The sequence below is a fragment of the Tyto alba genome, unplaced genomic scaffold (assembly GCF_018691265.1).
Source record: "Tyto alba isolate M040663 unplaced genomic scaffold, T.alba_DEE_v4.0 Super-Scaffold_45, whole genome shotgun sequence".
NCBI lineage: Eukaryota > Metazoa > Chordata > Aves > Strigiformes > Tytonidae > Tyto > Tyto alba.
Genome location: NW_024881321.1, coordinates 17282987 through 17299414, shown reverse-complemented (window position 1 = coordinate 17299414; position 16428 = coordinate 17282987). Strand labels below are relative to the sequence as shown.

The 16428-nt window shown below is 40.2% G+C and overlaps 1 protein-coding gene across 7 annotated transcripts in view; it reads left to right on the top strand.

Moving 5' to 3' along the window:
* The window catches only part of KLF12 (Kruppel like factor 12), a 247158-nt gene that overhangs the window by 1567 nt on the left and 229163 nt on the right, over positions 1 to 16428 (top strand). Inside the window, exon 1 of one of the 7 annotated variants that reach the window (XM_032987614.2) lies at positions 36 to 154. The exons of the other annotated variants lie outside the window; for them this stretch is intronic. The gene's annotated coding sequence lies outside the window, so the exon portion shown is untranslated. Of the gene's footprint in view, positions 1 to 35; positions 155 to 16428 lie in introns of those variants that run through there. 7 annotated transcript variants of the gene reach the window in all.

Sequence of the window (16428 nt, the reverse complement as noted above, 5' to 3'; positions counted from 1 at the left end):
GCTCCTGCGTGGAATATCAGACATTTTACGTGCTTTAGGGAGCAGGTACAGGCAGTTTGATAGGAGGTACGGAAGAGAAGTTCACTTGCATCGGGGTTTATATTGAGCTTGTAAAATCCTGCTAGCTTTTGGCACTCCCCCTCCCCCTGAATAAGTAAGTAAACCAGTTTATTTTTTTATTTATCCATCATAAAATAAATGGTATTCTTCTCCTCATGTGGTTTGGTTGGTTTTTGTTTTTTTTTTTTTTTTTTTTTTGCTTTTCCCTTTCTGGCTCGCCACAGCAGGTAGATATCGGCAGCAACTTTGCAGGGCTGCTTTATACGCTGGCATATGGGCTCCATTTTCTGCTTTCTGGTTGGTCTATAACTCTGAAATGTACAGGAACAGCAAAGTGGTTTTAGCATGGGATTAGTAACTGTGCTGAATAGGTCACAGATGGGGCGATAGGAGCGTTTTATTAATGACGTAAGGCTGCATAAACTGAGTCTGCTTATTTTTTTTTTTTTTTTAAATAATTATTCGTGCTTGGGGGGGCTGGGATATCTTTCTAATGGGACGTAATCAACTTGAAACCGCTGTCTGCAAGCTAGCATGTCACCTATCATCACAAACCGGCCACGCATAGCAAAGGAAACGTTGCATGCGGATTTTTTTTTTTTTTTCCCACTTTTTAATTTTTTTTAAATTTTATTTTATTCATTTTTTTTTTTTTTCCCCCTCCCCGTGCTGCCCGAGGCTTTGGCAGCCGGTCGGAGCTGCGGCCCGCCGAGCTGCCGGCAGGTGCCCGGGCTGGAGCCTGGTGGGATGACATCACCCGCTCGGCGCCGGGGACCAGCACCCATGCGCACCCCTCCCCGGGCCCGCACCCCCACCCCCTTCCCCCACCGCATCCAGAGCGACAGTGGTGCTATTTCCCTTCCTTTTTTTTTTTTTTTTTTTTTTCTTTTCCCTTCCCTTTTATTATTTTTTTTTTTTTTTCCACCTCTTTCTTTACCTGTGTCTGGTACCTGGAAGTGGGAAGGGGGGCGGGGGGCAGCATGGGGAGCACCTTTCTTTAGGCAAATGTTTTCATTAGGATACTGGCAGCTTTACAAGGTGGCTTGGGCTTCTCCCCTGTACCCCACCCCCCCTTTTTTTTTTTTTTCTTTTTTTTTTCCCTCCTGAGTAGTCAGTAGCATTTAAAGAAGGCTGAGAAAAATCATACTTTCTCTTTTATCCCCCAACTGTGGGGGAAAAAGGGTTTTTTTTGAGGGGGAGATATGCCGTGGGGCATTTGAAGAGTGATTGCATGTGTGCTGGAGAGGCTGGGAAGGAGTTTAGGATGTGCAAGATACTGTTTGCTCTCTGTTTCTGATAGTGAGGCAATATCAGACGTGTAAAGAAGGGGGGATGGGAAATGAGGAGTTTTTTGTTTTGGTTTGTTTTTTTTTTTTTTCCCCCCCAGCAATACTTCGTGTTAATATTTTCAGGCCTTCCTGCGTTCTCTTGTAGAAAAGCCTTTGCTGGAAAGGCCCCCGAGAGCCCAAAAAGACTGTGTGGAACAACTTTTAAAAATAAACTTTAAGATTCCAGCACAGGCTAATCACAGAGTCCTCTGCCAGCTGTTTCTGTTGGGATAAGCCAGACCTGAATGTGCACGAGCAGAGTTTTACTTTGGACGAGAGGAGGCTGAAATGTGGTGGGGCTGAACCAGCTCTTCTTCCCCCAAGAGATGGTCGAATGGGGTCAGCGAAGGGCTTGGGCTGCAGAGCCCCGTGGTAGTGACCGTCTTCCTCTTCACCCACCATAATCAAATGGAAATACTGACCGTGTTTTTGAGGAAAATGGGCGACGCTTCTCCTTGGGTGGTCGGGGGTTGCAGGTGGTCTCCGTAATTTGGTGCAGGTTTCAGTGCTAGAAGGGTGTCCTGCTGTTTAGATTTGGGGTATTTTTTATAAACTAAAGGAAAAGCGTGTGCCTTTTCTCATCGCTGGGTGGGTGATGCCTTCCTGAAGTTGTAGTGCTGTAGCCTCAGTGCTTCAGGCTGCTGGATCACCTCTGCGAGCCCTGCGCGGCCGCCAGTGCCGCTGCCCGGGTTGGCCAACCTCCTTGTGTGTTCCTTCAGTAACTGTCATTGGCATGGTGTGACAGGTCTTGTCCGTACAAGGTGGGGTTTTGACCAAGCCTTTGCTCGAATCGAGTAAAATATGAGCCTCTGAATGAGGTGTTTGCATATTAATAAAGCTGGGGAAATACTTATTTTTACTGAAGTGTTTTGCTTGTGGCTTTTGAAGTATTGTATCTTGATTTATTTTGTTGGAGGATGATTGTGGTTTGCCTTTCCTTGACATGACTGCAAAACAAAACAAGAAATTAATTTCTCGAAATGGAAATTTAATTTTTAGAAAAACTGAAATGGATGCAGGACTGAGACTTTGACCTTCTCAGCTCCTGACTAGTGGTTGTTTACTACAGCTGCAGCTGTGCGTCTCTGAAAGAGGAGGAGCTGCGAACACAAGCATGCTCACTTTCCCCAGCTAGGAGGGAAACATATAATGAGCATGCTGTTTCAAAATGAGATGTAAAGAAAAGTATTGAGCAGTCAGGTTGTGGCTTTTCCTTTCCTTCTGTGCAATGTGTACTGTGCTGTGTCTGTAAGACAAATTTTGAATCTTGGAAGTACAAATCTGAAAGCATGAAATGACTACACTTCCTATGCAGTGAAAAAGAAATGATTTTTTTTTTTTTTTTAATTAAACACATGCTTACACTAGAAAAGAGAAGTGTGTTTGCACTGTAGTACTAAGGACACTTTCAAAATTGTGCGTTGATGGAAAAAGATACCTGTAACAGTACCCTCTGTTCAACAGCTGAACTTTAGACAGAACTCTTCCTTCAACTGAATGATTTTTAAGTTGGTACTAAATGAAAAAAAAAAAAAAAAAGAGCAACAAGAGTTATATTTGAGGATACAGTGTTAAAATGATTGTTTTCAGTTTACAGCTAGGCATAGAGCTATGTTGACAAACTTGACTGTAGTGTTGACTAGACCTGATATTATCTATGTGTCACTGTTGCAAAAGTGGGTAAAATGGGACCAATGTGAAGGCAGTTGTGTAGTCTCTCAGTGTTTATATATATATATATATATATATATATATGCACCCCTTCCCCCCCGCCCCCCGGTGCTGTATTTACATTTGGAAGGTTTTTTCTGTGCAGAAGGTCTGCTTAGACTTCGTGCCCTAAAATCTGTGAACTTTCTCATACTTATGCAAAGTTTGGTGTGACTGGTAGGTTTGAAGTTTATTTGGAGTCTGTGCTCTTGTGTTTGTTCCTGAGCAATAACTATAATACAAAAATGGTAGAGTATTCTAAAGAAGTTTTATTTACCTTTTGGTGGCAGAGAATTCTTAAAATAGTGCTGAGACAGGGAAGAGGAAAAATGAGCATGACTTTGCCAAAAAGTCAGTATATCTACACTCTATGTAACACTGAGCTTGTGTAGACTTTCTTGAGGATAGTGTAAAATCTCGTGGTATTAATCAGAATGCATGATCTAGACTTTTGTCTAAACCAAAATCAAATTATAATATAGAAATATTTTTTGCATTTATGTCTACTGCAAAATGATGTGTTTTGTTGGGAGAAGACAACTTTAAATTATGGTGTGCCTTGGTCCTATAAGTATTTCTGTAATTTCCTGCATTTTTGGGAAGGGATGGTGACATGAGCCATCTCAGTATTTCTCAACTGAAATATATGGTAAAACTTGGGAGTGAATATATGAAGTCATGTGAAATATATTTAGGGACTGGATGCTTCATACTGACTGTTTTTTCATGCACTCCACATCTGTGCACATCAGCTCCGGTGTCAGAGGAGCCCATTCAGTTGCAGGTACAAGGGTAGGGCTTGTTTAGGTGGTGGCTTGCTGATTTTTTTGTTTTTCTTTTAATTTTTTTAATGTTCAGTATAATCACAAGGATGCAAAAGCTAAGGTAGATCAGAAGTAAAATTGTGTGCTAGGGTCAAGGGGGATCCCATAATTAAGGACTATTGAAAATACATGCTCAGTGATACTGAATAAATTTTACCAAGACTGTTGCACACTGGCATTTCTTACCCTCTGACTGCAATCCTAGCAGTGCCTGTTTTTGTTTTGTTTGTTTGGTTTGTTTTTGTGTGTGTTTGTTTTTTGTTTTTTGTTTTTTTTTTTTTTTTTTAAATCTTCGGGTTTGTTTATTTGTTCATAGATTTATTTATTTTCTTTCTTGAAACAAATGCCCTCGTGCAATGGTGTTTATCCTTTTGTGGGTCGCCGGTGGTGCTGGTGTTGGCAGGCTTCGGAGTTGCAGCGCAGACCAGCACCACTTAAGGAATGTCTGGTTAGCAGTAGCAAGCTTTTGTCCTCTCAGTGAACCAGCCTCCAGGACGGCGATGAAGCACGCTCTTTGCTAATGGCTGGCATGGTGTTTGCTACGTAGCAGCGTAATGATGGGACTCAAAAATCCCAAGCTTTGTTCTTGGCTGTGGGGCGAGCGTGTTCTCGTCGTTTAAACGTAGAACAATCAAATGCATGACCTTGGACATCAGTGCTGCAGAGGGGATAATTAATCAGATGATGTATTGTGTTGGGAGACCTGAGTTCGGGTCTCGGTTTTGTCAGATGTCGCCTAGGACAGCCCCTTCATCACCTGCACTGTAAGGTGGCAAGCACTGACCCTAATTCCTAATTAGTGTGGGGTGTTGTCCAGTGGTCAGAACTACAGAGACCACAAGGTTATGCATGCTAATGCTGATCCTCCTGCTGACTACCTAAATAGTTTGTTTTTCTCTGCATTGGCTAAGAAGGGCTTTGCCAGTGGTGGTGTTGCATCTCTTCTCTGGAGCCTGGCGGTTGTGCGGGAAGCACGGTGGTGCTGGCTGGCCGGGTCGCTGCGGGTGATGTGCAGAGAGCTCAGGCTGGCTGGAAAGAAATTCAGGTCTGTTATCAGAGTCGGAGATGCTACCAGTGAGCTCTGGAAGCCTTCCTGAGCGTGGGTGAGCTCTAGTTCTCAGATACTTTATTCAAGTCTTGACAGACCGGCATTGACATGGGTAAAGGCAACTATCCAACCCCAGCACTTTTTTGTTGTTTTTCCATTTTTTGTGGATCCTTGAGGGAGAATCTTTCCAAAGAAAATATTCTGAATTATTTTTAGCTTTTTTTTTTCCACTAGCAAAATTGTCAGAAGTGACTGCTGTACTCTTAAAAATTTTCAAATCAAACTTTGCAAAAGGAGTCACTGAGAATCTCAGCTGAAATGACTGAAGTTTGTGAATTGGAGTAATGCGATATTAGAAATCTGTAACACAAATTTCAAAGAATAACTCTGTGACTTTTGTCATTTCCCATTTTTTTTTCCATGCGACTAGTGTTTTCAAATGATCTGATAAAATCTGAGGACACCTTTTATAGCAGATGTGATGACACATCATCATCCGAGGTAGCCACTGAGATATTTAGGGTTAATGGTATCAGTTGCCAGTCCTTCCTATGCAAAAAAGAAAGATAATGGCTGTGAGAATTATGTAGCAACATCTGACATGAATCTGAGCAGGGCTTGACTTAAAATCAAACTAATATAGAAATATTTTTTTTGTATCTGTCTTTATTTTGAGTGTGCAGTGCTGGCATAAAACAAGTTTGAGTTAGTCTTTAAGTATGGCTTGGCAGTGCTCTAGAAGAGCATGTAAAGAGCTGTGATTGATGACACTTTAAAATCTTTTTAAGTGTTGGACAGTAGTTGGAGCTCTTCCAGTTCCTTTCTCAGAGAATCTTTCAGTTGCAAGAAAATTTGGGTTAAGTGGGAAATGAAAAGACTTCTCTTAAAAAAAACAAAGGTGGGGAAAACCATTCATTTACAGTTTCTATAAATCAGTAAGAGTTACAAGGCAACTTAATTTTTCACTGATTCCATGTAAATAAGGAAATCTTTTGTATAGACAGTGCCCTACAGAATTTTGAGAGGAAAAAAAATGAGCAAAGTGGGTTATTTTTCCCCCTTTTGAAAGGGAGAGCATGGAAACTCAGTCTAGTTAGCAGGCAGATTTGGAGGCTGCTATTTCGGAAAGCATTGCCATTTTCACTTTTACTTTCCAGATCTATATTCAGCTAAATCAACATTTTGCTAAAATGTCTTTGACATTTGTCTAAAGTGTGTATATCAATAATTATGGACCTTCTATTTTGAGAAGCTGATAGAGTTGTAATTTTTGGTTGTGGCTCTATTGGGATAAAGTTTACAGTCATCCTATTGAACAATCAAATATAAACATGGCACAAACTGAAAAATATAATGAGATTTTGTACACTTTTTCTTCTTTACATCCCAGCAAGTATCCAAGATGGATTTATTTTGTGCTTGCCAGAGATGTGAGACCTAAAGGAGAACATGTGTTGCTGGATTTAGGAAGACAATATTTCTTTTTCATTGAGATGCTAAAGAAGTATGTGGGCTAGGCAGGAATGGGAGGCTTGAGTCTATGCATAGCAATCACAGACACTTGACTAAGCCAGTCCTGGCAGATACCTTGAATAAAATACATTCCTTTTCCAAAAAGAGGAGCCTAGCTTGTTTTCGCCTCAGAGGTATGTACTAAAATCATGACACCAGAATTATTCTCATGGTCAAAAGACCATCGGAAAACCTCTCCATTGGCTGAACAGTAGAGGACGTCTCAGATGTTTAGCTTGCACATAAATGTGTGCACTATTCTTGTTTAAAGATAGGTGAGAGGAGACCTGTTCTGCTGAAATTCTGGTGGAGGCATTCCTCGCCCTGCAGGATTTGGTGGTGGTGAGGAAGGAATGGCAGTTTCCGTGGACTCTTCTCTTGGCTTTCATTATTTGGTGTTTAATTTACCCCATGTGTTGTGAGATCAGGCACCTCTAGCCAGGCTGTGGTTTTCTACAGTAGGGATAGCACTGGGAGTTTAGTCGTAGAGAAACGTAGAAAGTCGTAGAAAAAAGAAATTAAAGAAAAAGGAGAAGGTTAATTCTTGTGATGATTTCTGACTGCAGTCAACATTGCAAGTTCCCATCCATCAGTTCTCATCCCTGTGTTTGGCTGTTGCGCTGCCCGTCTTTGGGTGAGGAGTGCTGTCCTCTGGCATTCTCTTCCTCTTGCTGTAACCATTCTGCTGGTGACCTGAATGGAATGGCATCTTGTCATTAAAAAGCTTCTTTAATTGTTATTACCAGCCACATTTTTTTGGATCCTGGATTATTTTTAAGCTGCCTTCATTTTATGAAAAGTGTAGCAACTTTAACTACTCTTCCTGCCCCCTGACCCTGCTTTTTCTTAAAAATGTTTCTACTTGTACTGTTGTGCTTTCAACTCATCAGACTGAAGAAGCCAGTGGCCCTTAATGCTATTTATAGCATATACATATATATATGCTTAAAATTGCAACTTGCTCTGCATAAGGGATATTTTCTGTTGTTCAGTGCCCAACTGGCAAACCCTCTCAGCAGGGCTGCCTTCCTGAGAGCATGGCTGTCCGTGGTGGCTCCTGCCTGACCAGAGAGTGGGGCTCGTGGGGTGAGGGTGCTCCCCTGCGTTTGGCCACGGGTGTTGGAGTATCTGTCAGCAGACCCAGAGTGAGCCAGGGTCAGTCCTGCATCCAGGCTGGCTCCTTGGATATGATTGTGGTATCATAAGTAGAAACGTGAGGAGCAGCACAAGAAGTCTTATTTTCATATTGGTTAAATATTAGAAATGTAAAAACAGTCAGTGGAAATATTCTCCTTGTCTTATACAATGTTAAAACTAATTCAGAAAACCTGAAAATTTTTATCTACATCAAAGAATCTATAAAAGTAATTTTTATAGGATGGAGCAGAAATGAGACACATGCTACAGCAATCATTTGATATGATCTAAAACAGTAATTCCAGTCAGCGTTCGTCAGACTTTATAGTGTTTTCAGTTTAAAAGTTGAACGACTAGACTGCAGCTTTTATGAAGCTTGAGGATTGGCAATCATGTCAAGTATGGGAATTGTGTCCTAAAAGCATCTTGACAGGCCTGCGAGTGCCATAGAAGCGAAGCCACATTTAACCAATAAGTTGCAAAGACTTTTAAGGATTTCTGCCTGGATGAACAAGTTTGAATTTAGCCACAGATGCCGAATTCAATTTGTTCTCCCAGTTTGTAATATGAACCCTGTTTTTGGAGACCCGTCTACTGATGTATGTCTAGTAGGAGGCTTCCAGCTTGAAACTGAGCTCTTAGTTCAGTCGTTTAGGAGTACTTCTAGGCTGTTTTTCTTTCAAACTATCATCCTTGCATATGGTGCCTGATGCAGGCTTTCCTAGCAATCTGTACAGCATCTTCTGCTTAAACTTGAAGTCCCTTGTTGAGAGGGGGATTTAATTCCCTGTGTCGTAGGCTAAAGAATGTTAGGTACCCCCCCATAGAGCAGCATGTAAAATACAGTTTAAGTCTACAATGACTTAGTGAAAAGGCTTTGAAAAGTATGTGTTTGAGGTCTTAATTGAAGGTTGGAGCTGCATTTTGAGTTCAGTGCCATCCCAAAGGATGGTTCTGTTCAAAGTCTTTAGTTGGTGGTGGACATGTTGGCATTTAAGCAGATGGCAGAAGGAACGTACTGTGAAGTCAAATGAAGTTATACTCACTGGGGGCAGGACTCAGTGAAGTGAGAAGATACACAAGATCTCAGCGTGGGATCAAATTGTAGATTCATTGATTTGAAGATCAGGGAAGGCCATTATGATCATCTAATTCAATTTAAATAATGCCATCAGTAGAGTATCACCTTGGCCTGCATGAAGTACATGTGGTCTCTTGGAGCTGGAACATTTTGTGAATACATTGTTTTAACGTAAAAAACTTCATGCAGTGGGGAATCTGCTGTCGTCTTTGGTATTCCGGTGGTTATAATTGCTCTAATCTCTATGTGTTATTTGTACCCTGAATTTATCCATATAATTTGGCTTCCAGCCACTTAACCTCGTTATGTCTCTGTCTCTTAAATGAGTGGTCAACTAGTCTCCTGTCAATTCCTTCTCCGTCTTATTTTCAGAGTTTGCATAATTGAACAGCTTTAATTTGCGGTTGTTGAAGAGGGTGAAATGATTTAAATCACTTGGACTTTAAAGTAGTGGGCAGGAAAACTTGATTTAAACTATCAGTTTAAATCTTATTTGGTTTCTGCAGTTCTTACTGATTTTCTGCTCCTGGTGACATCCATTGGGTAAGTGACATTTAGTGTGCTGATACACAGCAGGCATAATAGTCTTCATGCAGAGCATACTCAGATTTTTAGCTGAGAGAAAGCTTTGTACGCATACCTGTATATTTTAAAAGTTTGTGGAGTTGATGTTCATTTACTGAGTTTTAATTTTTGCATGTTTAATATTACAATATGACTGATGATGTGTTCTTATTTACTAAATGGTTCAATTTTACTATTTACTTTGTCAGCTATACTTAGAAATTGGAACTCATAAACTGTGGAAAACATTGAAATTATTAATATTTTGATTTAATGTCTCAGGTTACTTTAAAAACCTAATATAAAAAGTATTTGTGTTTAAAACTATAATACAAAAGAAAGGAAAAATAATACTTGATTAAGAGAAACTCATAGTTTCTGTTTAAAATATCCTTGAGAGTTTTGGAACTACTAGTAGGTATCACCCTTCAGCATATTGTTTATATTAAAAGACTGGAAGAGAAAACCACATTTACCTAGTTTCTTTTGCTCCCGGTAGATTTTTCAATTTCTGAATGAGCTAGTTATTGGTCTGTAGCGGTTGAATAAGCTGTAAGAAAGAAGATACTCTATTCTGCACCTGTTTATTGATTAGCTTACTACATTTCAGTTTTGTTTAATCTGTGATTTTTTTTTTTTTTTTTTTTAATCAGGTTATTTTGCTGTTGAAGTTTCAAAGAAATGAGTACTGCTTGCCTGTTGAAAGAAGGAATGTAAATTGGTTTCATAATTTCAAATGTAATTTTGTTGAATAATTTAAGAGTCAGAATTTTTCATTATTTTCATCATATAATAATGTTACAGGAAAAAAGCTATTTCTTTGCCAGACAGGTATTGCAGCAGTGTTGGTTAGCCTGCTTCTTCTAGGGATATTAAACGATGTCAAAAGGTAGGAGTAGCCATCTATTCTCATTTTGTTAAGCTGCCTATGAAAATAACTTTTTCAAATATTTCACTTATTCTCAGCTGATGACACCAATACCCCATTTCTCCGGTCACTTTTTGGACATGACTATTCAGTGTATTATATCTAAGGTACAAAATAGGATGCTCATTGGCAAGATGGGCCAGCTGAGCAGAATTGCCCAGGCTCAGTGTTTGGTGTGCTGACCTGTGCTGTGCTTCTCAGACCTTTCTGTCTCTTGATGTTTTTTTCTTCTTGTGTTTTTCCAGGATCATTTCAATTTTAATAATGCTGTTATTTGGGTACTTCTTTTCCCCCCTCTCCCCCATAACTGCTCTTCATTAATCATACCCATTTTAAGAGTGAGTAAGAATACCAGCTGATTTTGCTGAGCTCTGCTCAACGTGGGGAAGTTGTGCACTTTCACAGTGATCTCATCATTGAAGTCCTACTGGTACTTGAACAAACTGGAGCTCTTCCCTGTAATTACTTCATCCTTTTTGGAGACTTTCTTCCATACGTACGTATATGCGGCTCTATTTCCTCAGCCTTCTCAAGGAGATATAATTATGTAAATAAAGCTTGATTTCTACATATTCTGACTTTAAAACTGTGATCATAGGTAACCTTATTTTATAAGGAAACCAAACTAAAGATGGGCCTTTCTCCTTTTTTTTCTTCTCTGCTTTCCCTCTAATTTCTTGATATAGCAACTAAAGGCCAAAGCAAGATTTTTCTTTTTTTGTCAGCTTTTTCATTGTATAGTTCTGTTCAGTGTGATAACTCGATTTCTACTTGTATTTCTCATGGAGCCAGGCAAAATGATGTAGCATGCAGAATTATCAAAAAGCAGTACAATTGGAAATGTAATTCCCTTCCTCTTCCTCAAAGAGGGAAAAGGAAGTTTGTTGGCTGTGTCACTTTTTGCAAGTTGACACGTGCAGATCCTGTGAGAAGAATCAGGGTTGGGAACAGGGACCATTGTGCGATGTAGCTCTGTGCAGCAAGTCAGAAAACTGAAAAGTGGTGGTCAGCAGAAAGGTTTTATTAATGCTTTAGGCTGCCCAAGGGGGACGTGAACCAGGTAAAGAGATCTAGAAATACATGCAGGCACGATTGAGGCTGCCGAAGTAGTATCTCCTAATGCTCTTGATAGGAGTCCAAATGGGTGTTTACTTATCTGTGTTTTAAAAAATGAAAATTAAATACATTGTAAAACTAGTTTTACACACATCTCATACACCACTACTGCAAAACTAATTGGTCTGTGGGGAAACATCACCTTTCTAAAATCCAGTCAACCTCCAGTCACTTGTTACAGTCACAACATTTGCTTCAATTCCTTCTCCTGAAAAACTCTTCTCCAGTTCAGTGTCTTGGTTTAGGCTTCCAGTGGGGCACTTGAAGTAGGCTTATGCTTTCCTCCATTGGGGTTACTTCCATGAGTGATTTTTACTTTCATGAACTACCAGTTTATTAATAAATAGCCCGTTATAGTCCAGCAGTGGTGTGTGAGTGAACAGCTCTCCGCAGAGCTTTTGAACTTTGTCTTGAGTACAGCTCTTTGCAGGGCAAAGAAGAAATGTGAGTCTAAAATGTTTGCAGTCATTTGCTTAAAATCATTATCAAAGTCAAATAATGATTTCATTTTTTACTAAAGTGGAATTCTTAGATATAGTTTATTCTTCTTCAGCAGTAATGTTGCTCTTGTTTTCTCCACACAAGAGAGAAATGTTTTTTTACTTTAAAGTTGTTTGGTTTTTTTTAAATGCAGAAGTAGTTTCCATTGCACACAATTCTAAATGTAAAAAACAGCCATCTCTTAATTTATATTTTCATGTTATAGATGTCATGGCGTGTTATAGGTCCCTGGAGCCCTGAATTTCTGCTGAAGATTTATTGCAGTGGTTCCTGCAAACACTGCGGTGGAGCAGTAACCCCTTGGTTACTGGGTCGGTGCAGTAGACAGCTAGAGCTGCACGTGGCATCTTGGTGCTGGTGTCATGTGTTACCTTTGGGAAAACTTGTGGTACCTCACAAGTTGCCACGTGGAAATCGACTCCGTTTCTTCCATTTAGGTCAGACTGTCAGGTGCCTTTCATGTCCTGCTCTTCTGTAACTGGGACATCTAAGGTTTGAGGTGACCATGACTTCATTTAGTCTAGTAGGAGTGTCCCGTGGGCCTCTTCCTCTCCTTGCACTCTGGGCAAGGGCTGACTTTGGTACGTGTCCTCGTGTTTGTTCTGGCTTCAGGGTCTTGGGAGAGTATTTCTGCTCTTTCCCATCTGTTTCCCAGTTGTACTGTTGGACCCCGTGTGAGTCAACCTTCTCTGGGATGAAGGCAGGCTGCAGGGGAGAGAAACTACTAAATTAAGTGGTGGGGGGAGGACACAAAGATCCAAGAAAAGTAAACGTGTGTGTGTGTGTTTCATTAGTAAATGGTGTCAAAAAGAAAGCCCATTGTTGGGTGACTTAAGATCTTTTGGAGACTATTGTTGCTGAAGATACTTTCCATGCAACATGAATTTCTCTTATTGCAGCACTAGTTATTATCCACTGAAGATCTTGTCCATTACTAATATCTCAGTCATCAGCTCTGGTATGACATTTTTTATACTGCAGACAACTTTGAGACAGTTTGTATGACACAAATTTATTTTCACTGCTTGCCACAGGAGTTTACATAGATAATGTGATGTCTGATATGTTGTGTAAAATGATTCTGTTATAATGGGTTTTGTTGTTCGAACAGTCCTCTGTTATAATGCCAAAAGAGTCTCCTGGCTGCTCCGTTTAAGCTTGTTGAGAAACTGCAGGTTGATTTTTTGCGTTGTTCTTGAATGTGGATTTTTGTAGGTTGCAGATTTGTTCTGGATGCAGTAAGTTTTGTTACATCTAGAGTTGGTGGGTTTGGCTTGATGCCTGTTACATCAGGAGGGGGTTGAGGTGCTTTCTTGAAGGTCTGATGTTGTCAAGGGCATCTTTTAGGTAGATGTGAGCAGATGTGAGTGTGATGTGTATTTTTCTAGCCTGGATTCTTCTGGTGAAACTTCAAAGTCTTTGTTTTTCAGCAAGGATGTTTGGACACATAATGTTCTTAAAGTGCATCATTTAAAAGCATGTTACCTGTCTTTTTGGAAACAGAAGTCTTCTAGAACTTCTAACAGACAGGAAAATGGATTTCTTTGTTGCTTTGATCCATTGTCAGCGTGCAAGAGCACAAAAATACTGTTGTTGGTGTTTTGTTTTAAAGTTTTAAATCTTCACATTAATCTAAGTGGAGTTCATAGATTTATTATTTCTACTTCATGTCAGGCTTTAATTTTTCCTCCTTTCTTCTTCAGATAGAGATACTATGCCATTGCTGCTTCACTGATAATTTTGCTTTTTCTAAAGATCCCATCAGCAAAATTACTTCAAGTATATTTTGTGATCCTCACCATTTATTTTATGTCTGCAGGATGCAGTAAGCTAGTCATGCCTTAAATTGATTTAAATATCTGTCAAATAAGAAAAATAATAGAATTAAATAAAGCAGCATTCTATTTTATAGCATGCTACTCTATCCTTAAATTTGGTCTCTATCTTCATTAACATTTCAACTTTGCCATGAGATACTTCATATGTTTTTGGAGAGGGTGAGATGTTCAGACCTCCATAGGTGGCGTACTGGTTGATAAGTTGGAAGTCATTTAAATAGTGCATCATTTTTCCAAGTACAAAATAAATGTAATGCAGTTTACCCTGGACTCTTCTAGATCTACTATTGGGAAAAATACATGTAAAAGCTGAGTAATACAAGGGTTATTGTACGCATGCTTCAGATGGCAAAATCCACATGGATTTCTGTAGATGCTAGCTACGTATGTTGCTTCAGTTGCTTCTGCTGGCTGATATTTTTTTCAGAAGATGGAAGCAAAAGTGTAACTTCTTTCCTTTGTCAGACTGAGAAGAACTTCTGTGAGCCCTGTAGCTGTGAAAGGTATATTGAAGGAGGCTGTTTGCAAGAGGTATTACCCACTTGGTTTCCTTGGAAATGTGAAACATGATTTACAAATATTGACTTGAGAAAGCTGCGGCTTAGAGGAAATCCTAAACTGTTGGTTCAGGCTTTTATATTAATTTCTCTGAAAAGTTTAGGCCATATTGAAAGTTACTGCGTGTCCCTGAAATTACATTTATAATAATTCTGCGTTTCTATGTTTCTTGGTGCAATAGCTAATTCTTTGTGCTGGAGGACTGGAGAGAATTTGTGAGAGTTTTGCTGGATAAAGAGTGCTGAACTGGGATCTGTGGCTCCAGTTTCACTTGCGTTAAGCAACTCAATTCCTGCTGGGGTTAACAAATTGATGCTCCTAAAACTCAGGTTGTAAATGCCTCACAACTGAAGGACTGCAACCTGGAATGTTTTCTTCTTGGTGGAGTTAGACACTGTAAGTCATCATTCATGTTTCTAAACTCCATGGAGGGTGGTTTGAATGCTCTTTGTTAAGTTTATGCAAGATATTATGTGATAAAACTAAATAAATTATACTTACCAGATAACTTATTTTTATTGTACAGGAATTTTCATATACACTTATTTTTGAAGGCTGTTGATCATAACTTGGTCTTGATGGGCTTGTTAAGGTTTTCAAACCAAATGCTCCTTTATCCCTGGAGCACGATATTAGATTATCCTGAAGTTAGTGTTAGATCCATGGTGGGGGAGTGGGAAGGGGCATCCATATGGGAGAAAAAGCATACAGCAGTGTTGCATGCATGTTACGAGTGCCAAGTTGTATACAGAGTGGATAGAGATGGCTTCTGCTCACTTATTAGCAAGGAACAGGTCTTGGTTCAGTCAATCTAACTGAGGCTGTGGCTTTATTTGTGCTTCTGTTAGTGCCAGTGCTGGCTTATATGGGCCTTGTTGCCACCCATCTCCTGTGGTGCCTGTCCCTCCACTCATAACAGCTTTTGCGGTCATTGGACTGGATTGGACCAAAAAACTGCCCTAACTTCTTGGGTTTTACTGATTTATTCTTAACTCAGGTTATTTTCCAAATTCATCCCCCTCCAAACAGTTGTGGCTGGGCAGGATAAGATCTGGTGGTTGGAGGTCACCAGTCCTGCTGTCAGGAAAGCACCTCTAGCCATTCGCAAAGTTAGGAGTGCGACAGCCTTAGTGTTTTTAATGCAGAGGAATGCCTCCAGAGCAGAGATGAGATCTTGGATTTTTCTGGGGGAAAGCCCTTTCCATGTGTGTCTGCTGGCTGTAGTGCTAGTTGTTTCATGGCCATGAGAAGATGGCAAGGCACAGCTTTTAAGGAGGTGTGATGTATTACGATGAACAAATGATGTACTCAGAAAGAACATCAGCATGCATGCCTGTGCTTCTGTTTTAGACCTGGATGAGACTTTGTGTGTCTCAAACTGTTGGATTTTTTCCTTAAAATGTATTACGTGTTCTGTGCAACGTATTATTACTCCTTACAAACTGTGCCTTGCTTGGCGATTATAAAGGTATTTATGGTGAGTGACCTAAGGGTAGCCTTATGTGGCTACATTAAGGTAGGATGAATCTAGGTCTACCTACATCTGAGGCTGCAGGAGGACTTTACACTGGAAGTAGGAGGTGGGATGCAGGTAGGCAGCTGCACACGTGCTTGTAGGCATCAGGTTCTAAATGTTCCGAGGCATTGCTCGAGTAGGCAGGCAAGGACGGCTTTAGGCCAGCGTGTGACGGATATGACAGCTGTATTTATGGGCTGTGTGTTTTGTGGGACTTAACGTTAAGAGCAAATGGGAGACCACAAAAGCTCTTCGTGCACCGGCCAAGAGACACTGCTTTTCACATCAAGCCAGTTTAACTGAGAAGAAAGATTTTAATTAATGCTTAACATCCTGAAGGTTACAAGGATGTTTCTCTGATGTGGGTGCTAAGGAAGCATTCAGCTGTGTTGTTTTTCAGTGGCTGGTTCTAGCAGATGAAGACAGCTTGCTTGTGACTTGCCACCTGCAATGGCTATGGATTGCAATGGCAGAAGCTGTGAGATGGCAGAAAGATTAATGAACGGGAGGAGGGAACTGAGGATCTGTGGAAAGAGAGAAAGTGCATACATAAAAAAGACATAGTAGAAAATAGCAGTGACGCAAAATCTCATGGAGACTCCTGATGTTGGCAACTAGTGAACAGAAGTGTTAAGCTGAAGGGGTGGTCATTGAATTAGGAAAAAAGGTTTCTTGGTTGGTGTTTGCAGAAGGAAGACAGAGAAAGG